This window comes from Canis lupus, chromosome 3 (genome assembly GCF_048164855.1).
Source record: "Canis lupus baileyi chromosome 3, mCanLup2.hap1, whole genome shotgun sequence".
Taxonomy (NCBI): domain Eukaryota; kingdom Metazoa; phylum Chordata; class Mammalia; order Carnivora; family Canidae; genus Canis; species Canis lupus.
This window is the reverse complement of record NC_132840.1, coordinates 44,373,668-44,385,795: the sequence shown is the minus strand read 5'-3', so window position 1 is coordinate 44,385,795 and position 12,128 is coordinate 44,373,668. Positions and strand designations below refer to the sequence as shown.

The following is a 12,128-nucleotide window of genomic DNA, read 5'->3' as shown; positions in this document are numbered from 1 at the left end:
AACTTGAAGAGGAAAAAAAAAAAGGTCATCTGCAGATATTAAAACAGAAAGGAAACAAATATCAGAATAGCAAGCATGTACACTGGCCCTACAGCAACCCTGCCAAGAGGCTGGAGATTTCATATGTGTGTAGGGACAAGCAACTTGGTTTGGGACCCATAAAAGGAAGGTAACTGGAGCCAAAACCTTTGTATAAAGGAAAACTCTCAAGAAGTTGACTTTATAGTTTAAGGACTAGAAGCCCAGCCTCGGAAGTAGCAAGAAAACCTGTCTCTTTCTGGGGCTCCAGATAAAAGGAAAAAAGTATTCTTTGGATTAAATTCCTAAGCACTCCCCCCCCCCCCACACACACACACATATCACCTGCATGGTTCAAGAATCTCAAGCCAGGAAATTAATGTAAAAGTTGATCCTTAGGATGTTAACTAGACTTAATGTGGTGATCATTTTGCAAAATATATGAGCATTGAATCATGTTGTACACCTGAAAATATAATGTAATATGTCAATTATACTTCAATAGTTTTTGTTTTCAAGCTGATCCCAGACCAGCAAAACTCCTGAGGTATTCTATGAAGACAAGCACAATAACACTCTACAGGGAAACTTTCAAAAACTGGGAAAAACAAAACTACTATGAAAAAAACAAAAGTAAAAACCTGGCTGAAGATGAGTCATAATCCCAGTCACAAACCACATGAGGAAAAGATCTGTTTATAGTGGATGGGTAGTTTTGGAATAACCAGCAGAATTTCAAGTAAGAGAATAATCTGAAACTATAAAATAGGACGAGTGTGACTATTAAAGAGATAAAATAAGGACAAAATTCATAATAAAATGATAGAAAACCTAGAGGGAAAGACAGGTAGATATGAAAACGTATCAATTAGCACTTCTAGAAAATAAACACTAATTAATAGCTCAATAATAGCTATTGAATATATTATATATATATTGAGCTATATAGCTCAACCTTTTTTAAGCTACAACTTAAAAGATAGGCATAAATAAAGAAGAATTGATTAGCTGGAATAAGTCCTGAAGAATTACACCAATGCCTCTTAAAAATATTTCTAACAGAAAAAAATATATATATACAGAGGTAATAGACATGAGGAATAAAACAAGAAGGTCAAACATATACCTACTAAGAATTACAGAGGAAAGTTTAGAGAGAATAGAGGCAAGATAATATATGATGAGACATGCCACAAATTTGTAATAATTCAAGAAATATAAGAATCACCTGATTAGATCATAAGAAAACTCAAGGAGAAAAAGTAAAAACAAATCCACATCCGGGCATACCATAATAAAACTGCAGAACACCAAAGACAAAGAGGAATCCTAAAAGCAACCAAGAAACAATCTCTGATTTTTAACAACAGAGGCTAGAAGACAGTATCTTCAGAGTGGTAAGAAAAATAAATGTCAACTTAGAATTTTGCTCCCAGGTAATCTATTATTCAAGTGTTTGGATAAAATACAGTTCCAAACAAACAAACAAAATAGATGAAGAGATATTTATCATGTGCATATGCTTATCAAAGAATTACTTCCATCCGAAGGAATTTGAATCCAGAAGGAAGGAAAAGGATGCAAGAAACTACAATGAGGACAGAAAATGTGGATAAGCCTAAATAAACATTGACTATGAAAAAAAACCAACAACAACAAAAAACTAATTATATAAAATGCCACAATCCATGTGAAAAATGTAGCGGAACTATTATGCCACAAAATACTATGAAATACAGAGTATGATCAGAATTATAACTTAATAAGGCCCTTATATTATTCAAGAAGAGAGTAGATATTTTTATTCATCTGTTAAGACAAAATCTGAATATTAAAAACAAACATACCTACTAAAGGAATAGAAATGAGAGATATAGCATTGATATCATTAGATGGAAAAGAGATTAAAGACACCGCAAATCCAACAAAAGGAAAGAATGAGAAAACGCGGAGGAACAAACAGAAGGGCAGCAGAGATACAGAAATGTCTTCCAATGAGAAATGGCACTACATTTTAAAAGACAAAAGATCAAAACTGGCAAAATGAATGTGCATGGAGGAGACGTTGTCATAGGCTGGCTTCCCCAAGGAAGCCACCTCGGAGATGAAGCTGAGCATGCAATTTTATTAAGGACCACCTTGCTATCAACATCTGAGAATGGGGAAGGAGGCAGAAATGGGAAATGTCAAGCTGCAATGCAAGTCCTGTAGGGAGTTTCAGAGCTAGAATGGTCCTTCAGAGTTGTGTGGAGATGACCAGCCCTTCATACCCCACACATGGATCAGCCACTGGGTGTGAGCTACCCTGGAAAGAGACATGGCCTTGGACAAAGATGCTTCCTACAACTCAGGCAATCCCCTTCAAGGACCCTTGAAGGCTATGTGTTAACAGCACTCTCAGAAGCTGGGGCAAAAAGCTCTTCTTGAAGGGGGATTTGGCACCTCAGTGTCTGCCATATTACCATAAGGTGACTCCAACAACCAGTGCTCAAAGAAACCCCATTTGTCATATAATCAACAACAACCTCACATCTTCTACAAACTCCGCTCCTCAGATTTTTTTGGAAAGAGTAATGAATTTTTATGCCATAATAACGAAAGATAAATCCAAATCACTAACCCCTAAATCTTTCTAAGACCACATCATGTACCTCTGGCTCCCTAACGAAAGTCAGCCAGATAAGATACTAAAAGCAACATGGGACTCTTTATTCCTTAATAATTTTAAATCTTCAGTTTACAACCATTTACAAACCAAAATGAAAATGTCATTTCCGTGTCTAATATATATTTCTATGAAACATGAATCCCTACTTGTGCATACACATTATTATTAAATACCTACCTCCAGATAGGTGAAGGACACCAAGATCAGAAAACCATATATGATTGATTTCTTATTCCTCAAACCATAATCAATTCTATTCAAAAGAAATTAGTAGGCCCAACTAGATAACCTCTAGAGAAATTTAAGATAATTCATCTTTGCAAAAATATGTCAAATCAGAAATTAAAGCAGACTGGCTGAGAAAAAATACTGTGAGTAGACACAATGCAAAATTGTTCAGCTCACAAGCATCATAAGGAATACAGAGAGATGATACACATATAGTTAGCCTCAAGGTGTCAATGTGTCAATCATACCATCTCAACAATTTCAATCTATTTACTTATTCACTTATTTTTTATGGAAGTAATATTCTGTTGTTTAAAAAGAAAAAGAACAGAAACAGCCAGCAAATATGTTACTAGCCAAGTTCTGCAAGTATTGATTTGAAGAGTTGATCAAACCACAGTGATGCCAAAGACACAAAGACACAGGTTGACAGCAAGGGGGTTCCTCTGTGGGAATATCAGAAGTTAAATGAGGTGCCCTCAGAAGGAAGTGCAGCTGAATTTTTTTACCTGAAGTGAAATCATTTGCCTTATCTACCTTCTTGTCAATTCATGTACAGATATATGCCAGACGTCTGCCTACACCTCAGGCCTAGGTAAAAACACTTTGAAGTCCTCAAATTGTTTTTCTTTTTATGAAAATTACTGGCATAACAACCAGCTTTTAGTAAAAGGAAAGAGAGGTATGTGGCTGATCCACTAAAAAAATCCAGCATCCATACTTTTTCTCTTAATTTCTTAGCCTTTTATTCTTACAGCCTTATTCTAAGGCTTTCAATTAACTGGAAATCTCTGAATTTAAAAGATGGATGTGATTCAAAGAACAGTATAGATCTGTATAGCCCATACAGATCTAAGACACAGACACAGGATGCATAGATTTACCATTGCTGTTTAATATAGCACCATATACACATGATGTAAACATAATGCAAATGTAATATAACTTTAGGTGACAGTCTCAAAATGTTTCTTAAAAATTACCCTAGGCCTGTGCGTATATTATATTATATATGTATATCACACCATATATAATACATTATATGTTATTTATATACAGTATTTTCATCTTTAAAATGAACCACGATGCAATTAAGAACTATTCCTCTGTGCTCTCTCTCTTCTTTATACTTGTTTTATATATTTTTTTAAGATTTTATTGATTTATTCATGAGAGACACACACAGAGAGGCAGAGACACAGGCAGAGGGAGAAGCAGGTTCCATGCAGGGAGCCCCATGTGGGACTCGATCCTGGGACTCCAGGATCAGGCCCTGAGCCCAAGGCAGAGCTTAACCGCGGAGCCATCCTGGCGTCCCTCTACTTGCTTTAAAGCTATTGACTACGGTAGGTTTGTATTTTGCTTGAAGTTCCGGCATATGGGAGGGGGTGGTCTGTGAAAGGGGGCAGGAAGAGATTGATGGAAGAGGAGGGCTAGCAGGGAGGAAAGGGAGAAGAACCCTACACACACACACACACACACACACACACACACACACACACACACTTGTAGCTCAGGAAGGGCCAGGCCCTGAACACATCCCAGCACCCCTCCCCACACCTGAGACAGGGCTTCCCAAAAGTTGCCGGCAGAGCCCCCCTTCTGCCGCGGCCCCGCGGCGCCGCACTGGGTGACCCGCCACCCGGGTGCCCGGGACCGTCCTGGGGCCGCAGCCGCGCCAAACTCCCGGGACTTGGGCTCCCTCCCTCGCGCGCCGCCCGCGGTCAATCCCGGGCTCTGCGCGCCGGGCAGCCCAGCCCCGCGAGCGCCTCGGCCTCCGGCAGCCTCCCGAGCTCTCCCGCGCCCAGGGGTTCGCCCCGAGGCTCACGGGCGGAGGCAGGAGCCGGCAAGGAGGGGGCGGGGCGCGAAGGCCGGTTGGCGGGTTTCCTACGAGGGTCCCCACGACCGCCCTGGCGCGGCCCCCCGCGCCCCCGCCCCCCGCCAGCCCACAGCGCCCCACACTCTCCATTCCGGCCTCGCTGTTTGATGAAGTAAGAGAAGGAGGAAAATGAAGCCGCAGCCTCCTGGGCAGCCCTTACCGCGGAAGCCGCCCTCCTCCTGCCCGAGGCGCCGCTGGTGCAGCGCGGCGGCTCCGCCCGGCTCGGCTCGTCGGTGCAGCGCTCCGCGGGCGCGGGAGCCGGCGGGAGACGCTCGCGTGCAGCCGGGCGGGCGACGAGGAGCCCGCAGCCGCCGAGGCGGGGCCGGGAGCCCCGGAAAGGGGCGCACGAGCCGGGGGCGGCTGCGGGGCGCGCGCGCGGACCGGCGGGCAGCCCCGCGGTGCAGACGGCCGCCAAGCGCCCAAGCTCCGGTGTCCTCCGCTGCCCCCCTCCAACCCCCCCTTCTCTGTACCCCCACTACCCCCTCCCCGGGAGGCAGCTCGCCCGTGGCACTTGCTCTGCCGCGCTGCGCTCTTCCGCGCGGCGCGGGGAATTAACAACGTGATCGTTTTTGCACGGACGAGATGCTAGGTAGTAGGTTGTAACTGCTGAGGCCACCACCTGTCAATTCGGGGAGCGAGGCACAGCGTCCCCGGGGGCTGGCCTCTCCCCGATTCCCTTCCCGTGTCTTTCCCTCCTCCACCTACCTCGCCGACCGCCCGCAGTACTCTGCTGCACGACACTAAGGGAGTTTTGCAAAATAACCCTCGCCTCCCCCAGGAGCTCACGGCATCTCCCTTCCCACCAGAGCTGAAGGATTACGCACAACCCTGCGTGCCTATCCAAAGCCCGCTGCCGAAGATCCCGGTTTGAACCCCACACTCGCCGCCCCCCCGCCCCCATTCATAATCCCAGCGGCCGTCTGCCACTACACACCCTCCCCCTGCCACCCGCGCTCGCTGCGATTCGCCGTCCCTGGAACGTGTCAGTCACTCTCTCTTCATCTGCCATGAATACAGTACTAGAAGCTCCGCAGCCACGGGTTGCACAAAAGGGGATGGGGAGGGGAGCACTCAGCGCTAGTGGCGGGGGGGGGGGGGGGGGGGATGGGGAGAGCGGTAGGAAAGGGAGCGAGCGGAGCAAATTACGCTGAAGGAGCCGGTACGAGGGTGAGACCCCGCTGCTCCCTGTCGCACGAAGATGCTCCAGAGTGGCTAAGCACGGTGCCACTTGAACCGCTGGGTCCGCTCACCTCCAAGGAGGCGCTCCGCCAAGATAGCCTAGGAGCGGGTCCCACAGCTTGTAAGGACCTAGCAACACGCACCCCGTAGCCTGAAGGCCCCCAGCTTGAAGAGCACAGCTGGGTGGGAGCCTGCCACTTGAGGCGGAGGGAGCAGGAGCTAGGGGGAGCCAGATGTGGGAAGACACAGGTCTCCTTTTCCCCAGTTGTCCAGCTCTTCCAATCAGAGGAAGAGAGAAGAGAGCTGGCGAGGAAAAGCGAGATGCAGTAACTTTGCATATGAAACTATTACAACTAGCTAGAAACCGCAAAGACTTTAATGGATAAAATTGGCTTATTTCTCAATTTATTCCAATAAACATTATGGCACACCCGTTAAGCACTGAGCACAATACACTGTGTCAGATGCTGACATACAGACATGATCGGGGCACCGACCCTGCACCCAGGAAGCTCTCTGCCTCGTGGGAGAAGCTATTATGGAAGCCCAAAACGGACAAGTATCACATATGACACACAGAAGCACATACTAATTATACTAGTGGAAGCATTTTTCTCTAGTTGGAAGGGAAATGGGTCAGCGAATTTGATCCCTTCTGAACTGTGTAATAAAAAGCAAATAGGACCTTGTCAAAGGAGTGACAGTAACCTTCTGTTGCTCACTCATTAACCCAATCACCTTCACATACCCACACAATGAAAGTCATACCTGAAAGCTTTTCAATGTAGGGACTTAATGGACTCCGGCCCAGTACTCTTTCCCCTTGGTGGTTTTGAAGGAAACATTTTCAAATACTAGCACTTGGAGTGTAGAGCACCCAGTTCTCCACAGCTGAAATGCTGCCTTCTTGGATCTTTTGCTTTATGTTCTATGCCATCTACTTATCTATTAGCTTGAAATTGAGCCCAAAGCCAAAATTAATAATAGTGAGGCAATGAGCATGTGGAGGAAAGCCAATAAATCCTGCAATACAGTCATGATTCTGTCACAGTCTTTGTCTCAAAAATGATGACAATACAACCACTTTTTCCTGAACTACAGTGAGGATTAATTAGTCAGACTTATTAAATAGAAACATCCCATTGCCCAAATAGAATGTGAGATAGGACCCTAAATTGTGATTCAACCTGGGAAAAAAAGAATCAGTTTGAGTGACATGCTTCCCCTGTGAATATTAGAACTTTTAAAGGTATTAGTGATTACTAAAGCACTCAAGGTTACTATACTACATCATCTTCAGAAAAACGTGTCCAAAGGGTTCTGGTTGCAAACAAGGATTAAATGGACTCCTGTATGAAGATGATGTCATCTATTTAAAAATTCTTCCCACTTCTCCATAAGAAATATCTAAACTAACAAAGACAATGAGAAAAAATGTTAAATGCCATTTTAAGCAAAAATTTTACTGACAAATTCCAAACTACTTGTAAAAGTTGCCTAAAAGCAGCTGCATTTGGGCAGAAGTGATACAGAAAAGGTCCAGGAAGAGTCAAAGAGAACCAGTAGTAAGGACTTCAGAAAGTACCAGCAAAAATGCATTTCCTGAAAGTAAAGGGCTTACCTTAAATTGCAAAAGCAGCTGTGTCTCTCCAAAAAAAAATGGAGCAAGAGTCGAACAGGTGAGGCAGAAGAGGCATACAGAGATGAGGAGAAGAGGCACAGAGAGTTTCCAGGGAACCCACTAGCATCAGGCAGCAAAACTATAATCCTTGAGAATAAGGTAATCACTATGAGATGTAGAAGACCTATTCCTTGTCTTTAAGAACTGGGGAGCATAGATCTGTTGGCAGACGATCTCTTGAACTAAATTTACTTCAGAGACTTAGAGGGAGTGAGTCTACAGAAAAGCCATAATTACTGGAAGCGGACTGTTTCTGCAGCAGCAATAAAAGTGAATCTGTAATCTATTGCTGCATGACAAACCACCAAAAACAATGGTTTAGGAGCTACCAATTATTTGCCTACAATTGAATGAAGTGATAAATTGGGATGGGCTCAACTAGGGCGGCTTATTTCTGCTTCACCTGGTGTATCACTCAGTAGGTCTCACTTGCGTATTTGGGCCTCAGAAGGGAGGCTTGGGGCTAGCTCAGGCTTTTTCATGTGGAGTTGGAATAGTTCCCAGCAGCAAGAGAGAGAGAGGGCAGGCTCCAATATTCGTGCTCCTTTGAAGTTTCTGCCTGCATCATGTTTCCAAATGCCCCATTGGCTAAAGTAAGTCATATAGCTAAGTCTAGAGTCAATGTAAGATACTATTAGAAAGATTCTGAAAAGGAGCCTCAAAATTACCAAAAGATATGGAAAAAAAGAAAAGTTACCACAGAGCCAATGAAAATAGTGACTATACGTAGTGTTTCTCCAGTGTCTGTGCTCTTATCCATTAAGCTATATTGACTCCCTAAATGAAATATATTTCCCATTATGTTAATGAAGCAATATAATTTATTATGCAATGTGACAACACACAAATGAAGAAACTCAAGAAAGAGGTGAGGTTGAAGTGAGCTGAAACAAATCAGATACGAAGAAGAAAAAAGGACCAAACCATCACAGAAATAAAGACGATATTGGAAGAAACACAGAGGGGAATAAGCACTGTGGATGAGTTAAGAGACAGCAAAGATGTATATAAGAAGAATTGTCAAAATTAAATGAAAATAAAGAGAAATATATTTTTAGGCATTGTATGAAAATGCAAACAATAGATGAAATATGATGCAGAGCCAACATACCTATAATTGGAGTCTCTGAAGAAGAAAACGTTAGCAGTGGGATAGAACAAATACTTTCAAACAAAATTATAAAAGAACTTTCCTGAAATTAATACAGAAGTCTTGAATCTCCATATTGAAAGTAAACACCATGTGCTAAAGAAAATTCATTCATAATGATTAAGCAAAGACATATGCTAACAAATTATTAAAATTTAAATATAAAGAAAGAATCTTTGAAGCAGAAAAGCAAAAAGATCAAGTCTTGTATCAGGAAAAATGAGTCAACCTCACTTCAGTCTCCTCCAAAGCCACATTAATGGGAAAAAACATGAGATTTTCAAGGAAAGAAAGTATGATCTAAGTATTTTATATCCAGCCAAGTTCTTCATCAAGTATGAAGACCATATGTTTAAAACATTAAAAATCAAAGACTTTTCTTTGTGAGCAATCTTAAATGTGAGGAAGCTCTCTTAAAAAGACTCATGGTGAACAATGAATACACTTGTATTCTAAAGTTTAGACTATTAAAAAATGTATTTATATTATAGACTTTGAAACTATATAGACACAAATATTCAGAAGGAAAAGGAAAAAGATAGTATTAATTGGAGCAAGTTCACTGATCGACTCATCTATAACTGCTGAGGTTGAAAATGTCATTTAAAGCTGACATATGGGATCCCTGGGTGGTGCAGCGGTTTGGCGCCTGCCTTTGGCCCAGGGCATGATCCTGGAGACCCGGGATCGAATCCCACGTCGGGCTCCCGGTGCATGGAGCCTGCTTCTCCCTCTGCCTGTGTCTCTGCCTCTCTCTCTCTCTGTGACTATCATAAATAAAAAAATAAAAAATAAATAAAAATAAAAATAAATAAAAAAAATAAAGCTGACATATAAGTTGTACACTAAATGTGCATAACAGCACAAAGATAAACACTAGAAATTTTAATTAATTAATTAATTAATTTAAAGATTTTTATTTATTTATTTACAAGAGACACACAGAGAAAAGAAGAGACACAGGCAGAGGGAGAAGCAGGCTCCATGCAAAGAGCCCGATTGAGCTCCATGCAGAGAGCTCAATCCCCGGTCTCCAAGATCACACCCTGGGCTGAAGGCAGATGCTTAACCACTGAGCCATATAGTCATCCCTAGAAAATTTAATTTTTTAAACAAAGTTTGATAATGCAGAGTCGGAAAGAGAAGGAGATGCATGGAAATTTATCACTGCTTGTAACTAATAATATCTGAAATAATAGAGGATTATGAACATAAAATGAAGACTTAATTATAAAGGTAGCCACTAGAAAGCAAATACATACCTTAACGCACACCTTCCTAAATAGAAGAACTATAAACACATATACACATACATTCACACGCACAAATGTATCCAAGAATTGACAGAGATACTTCTAAATCAATACATATGTCGAGTTATTTTTTAAAAGGATCTTCAAATTGCATTCAAGTCAAACTTTATACTGTAGACAGATATGTTAGAAAGAAAGATTTAGAGTGGTTGATAACAAAAGGAAAGTCAAAGTTTTACCTGAATAATTAATGCCCCATCCACACACACACAAATATAAAGAAATAATAATAAAAAAGCAAGAGTTTGACCTTAATTTCAGACAAGTTGGATTCAGGACAAATAAGTATTGTATAAGACAAGAATGACACTTTATAACACAAAAAGTAAAATTCACAATGAAGATGTGAAAGTTATGAATATCTATGATCCAAATGCACTGTAGCAATTACATATATTACAATACAATAATATATACATATTATATATAATATATATATTATATTACAATTTTACAATATAAGAGATAGACATATAGAAAGGAAATAAAAAATAGAAGAATTTTACTCATCTCCCTAGTCTAAATGTGGATATATCAGATGCTGTACTTTAAAAAGAGTTTTTAATATGTTTTTAAAGGATTAATAGCATATTCATGAAATATGAGCATATATTAAGCCACAAAGAAAACTTTAATAATATCTGAAAATAAGGAATCACAGATGACATTCTATAATCACAATATAATAAGCTAGAAATTAAGAGAAAAATCAGAAAAACAAAAATCTCCATACCTGGAAATACACAACAACAACAAAATACTCTCTTAAGTACTCTTATAACAAAAATTGTAGAGGTTCTAGAAAATAATGATAAATGAAAACACTACTCATCAGAATTCTGTGACACAGCATTAGCTGAATTAATTCAATAAGTACCAACTCAAAAAGATAGAAAAACACTTTAAAAAAACAAGGAAGGGGCACCTGGGTGGCTCAGTGGTTGAGCATCTGCCTTCCACTCAGGGCATGATCCCAGGTCCTGGGATTGAGTCCCACATCAAGCTCCCCCCGGGGAGCCTGATTCTCTCTTTGCCTATGTTTCTGCCTTTATGTCTCAGTGATTAAAAAGCATAAGAAATGAATATTTCTAATTAAATTCTATAAGACAACATTGAAATTAAAATCTACCAGTTTGGACATAAAAGAAATTTATAGATCAATCTTACTTATAAATTCAGAAACCAAGAATGTAAGAATCATGCAACATTAGTAAATTTACTCAGATAATCATATGGAAAGATCTAAAAAACAAAAAACATAGGGTTATTTCTAGAAACATTGAAAAGATATTTGAAAAAGTAAAAAAAAAGTCAATAACCATTCTTGATTTTTTTTAAATACTCTTCTTTATCTAGGAATATATGAATACTTCCTTAATAAGACAATACATCTGTCTCAATATGAAAGCCATGTTTAAAAATTAGACATTAAAGGAATTTCTAATAAAGTAAGGAAAAAGACCATGATGAATTAAAACTATTTTTAAACTTTATTCTGGGGTTATAAGTCAGTGCAAAGAGAAATAAAGATATAAACATTGGAATTTAAATAAAAAGTTTTTAAAAAGATAAAACCTTGGGATGCAGCAAAAAAAAAAAATATATATATATATAAACTGTAATTAAGGCTGTAAAATCATCCCTATTTGTAGAAAATCTGAGAGTATATCTGGAAATAAGATACAAATTTATTTGTTGCAATATTATCTGGAATAATAAAAGATTCGAAACAACACAATTGTTTTTTAACAACTCAAATGTTTTTTACAGTCTTCCAATGGGATACTACTATGCAGATACAAAAAATAAAAGAAAATACACTATGAAAACTTTACAAAACATGTTATTAAGTTAAAAAAAAAAAGAGAGAGTTTATGCAGATGTCTGGGTGGCTCAATGGTTGAGTGTCTGCCTTTGGCTCAGGGCAGGATCCCGGGGACCCAGGATCAAATCCCACGTCAGGCTCCCTGTATAGAGCCCGCTTCTCCCTCTGCCTGTGTCTCTGCCTCTCT

At 40.4% G+C, this 12,128-nt stretch overlaps 1 protein-coding gene across 2 annotated transcripts in view; it reads right to left on the bottom strand.

Moving 5' to 3' along the window:
• The window catches only part of PDE4B (phosphodiesterase 4B), a 541,893-nt gene extending 536,286 nt beyond the window's left edge, over positions 1-5,607 (bottom strand). Inside the window, exon 1 of one of the 2 annotated variants that reach the window (XM_072820651.1) lies at positions 5,499-5,607. The gene's annotated coding sequence lies outside the window, so the exon portion shown is untranslated. Of the gene's footprint in view, positions 1-4,953; positions 4,972-5,498 lie in introns of those variants that run through there. The other variant, XM_072820652.1, reaches the window with a different exon arrangement.
• Positions 5,608-12,128: the final 6,521 nt, after the last annotated feature.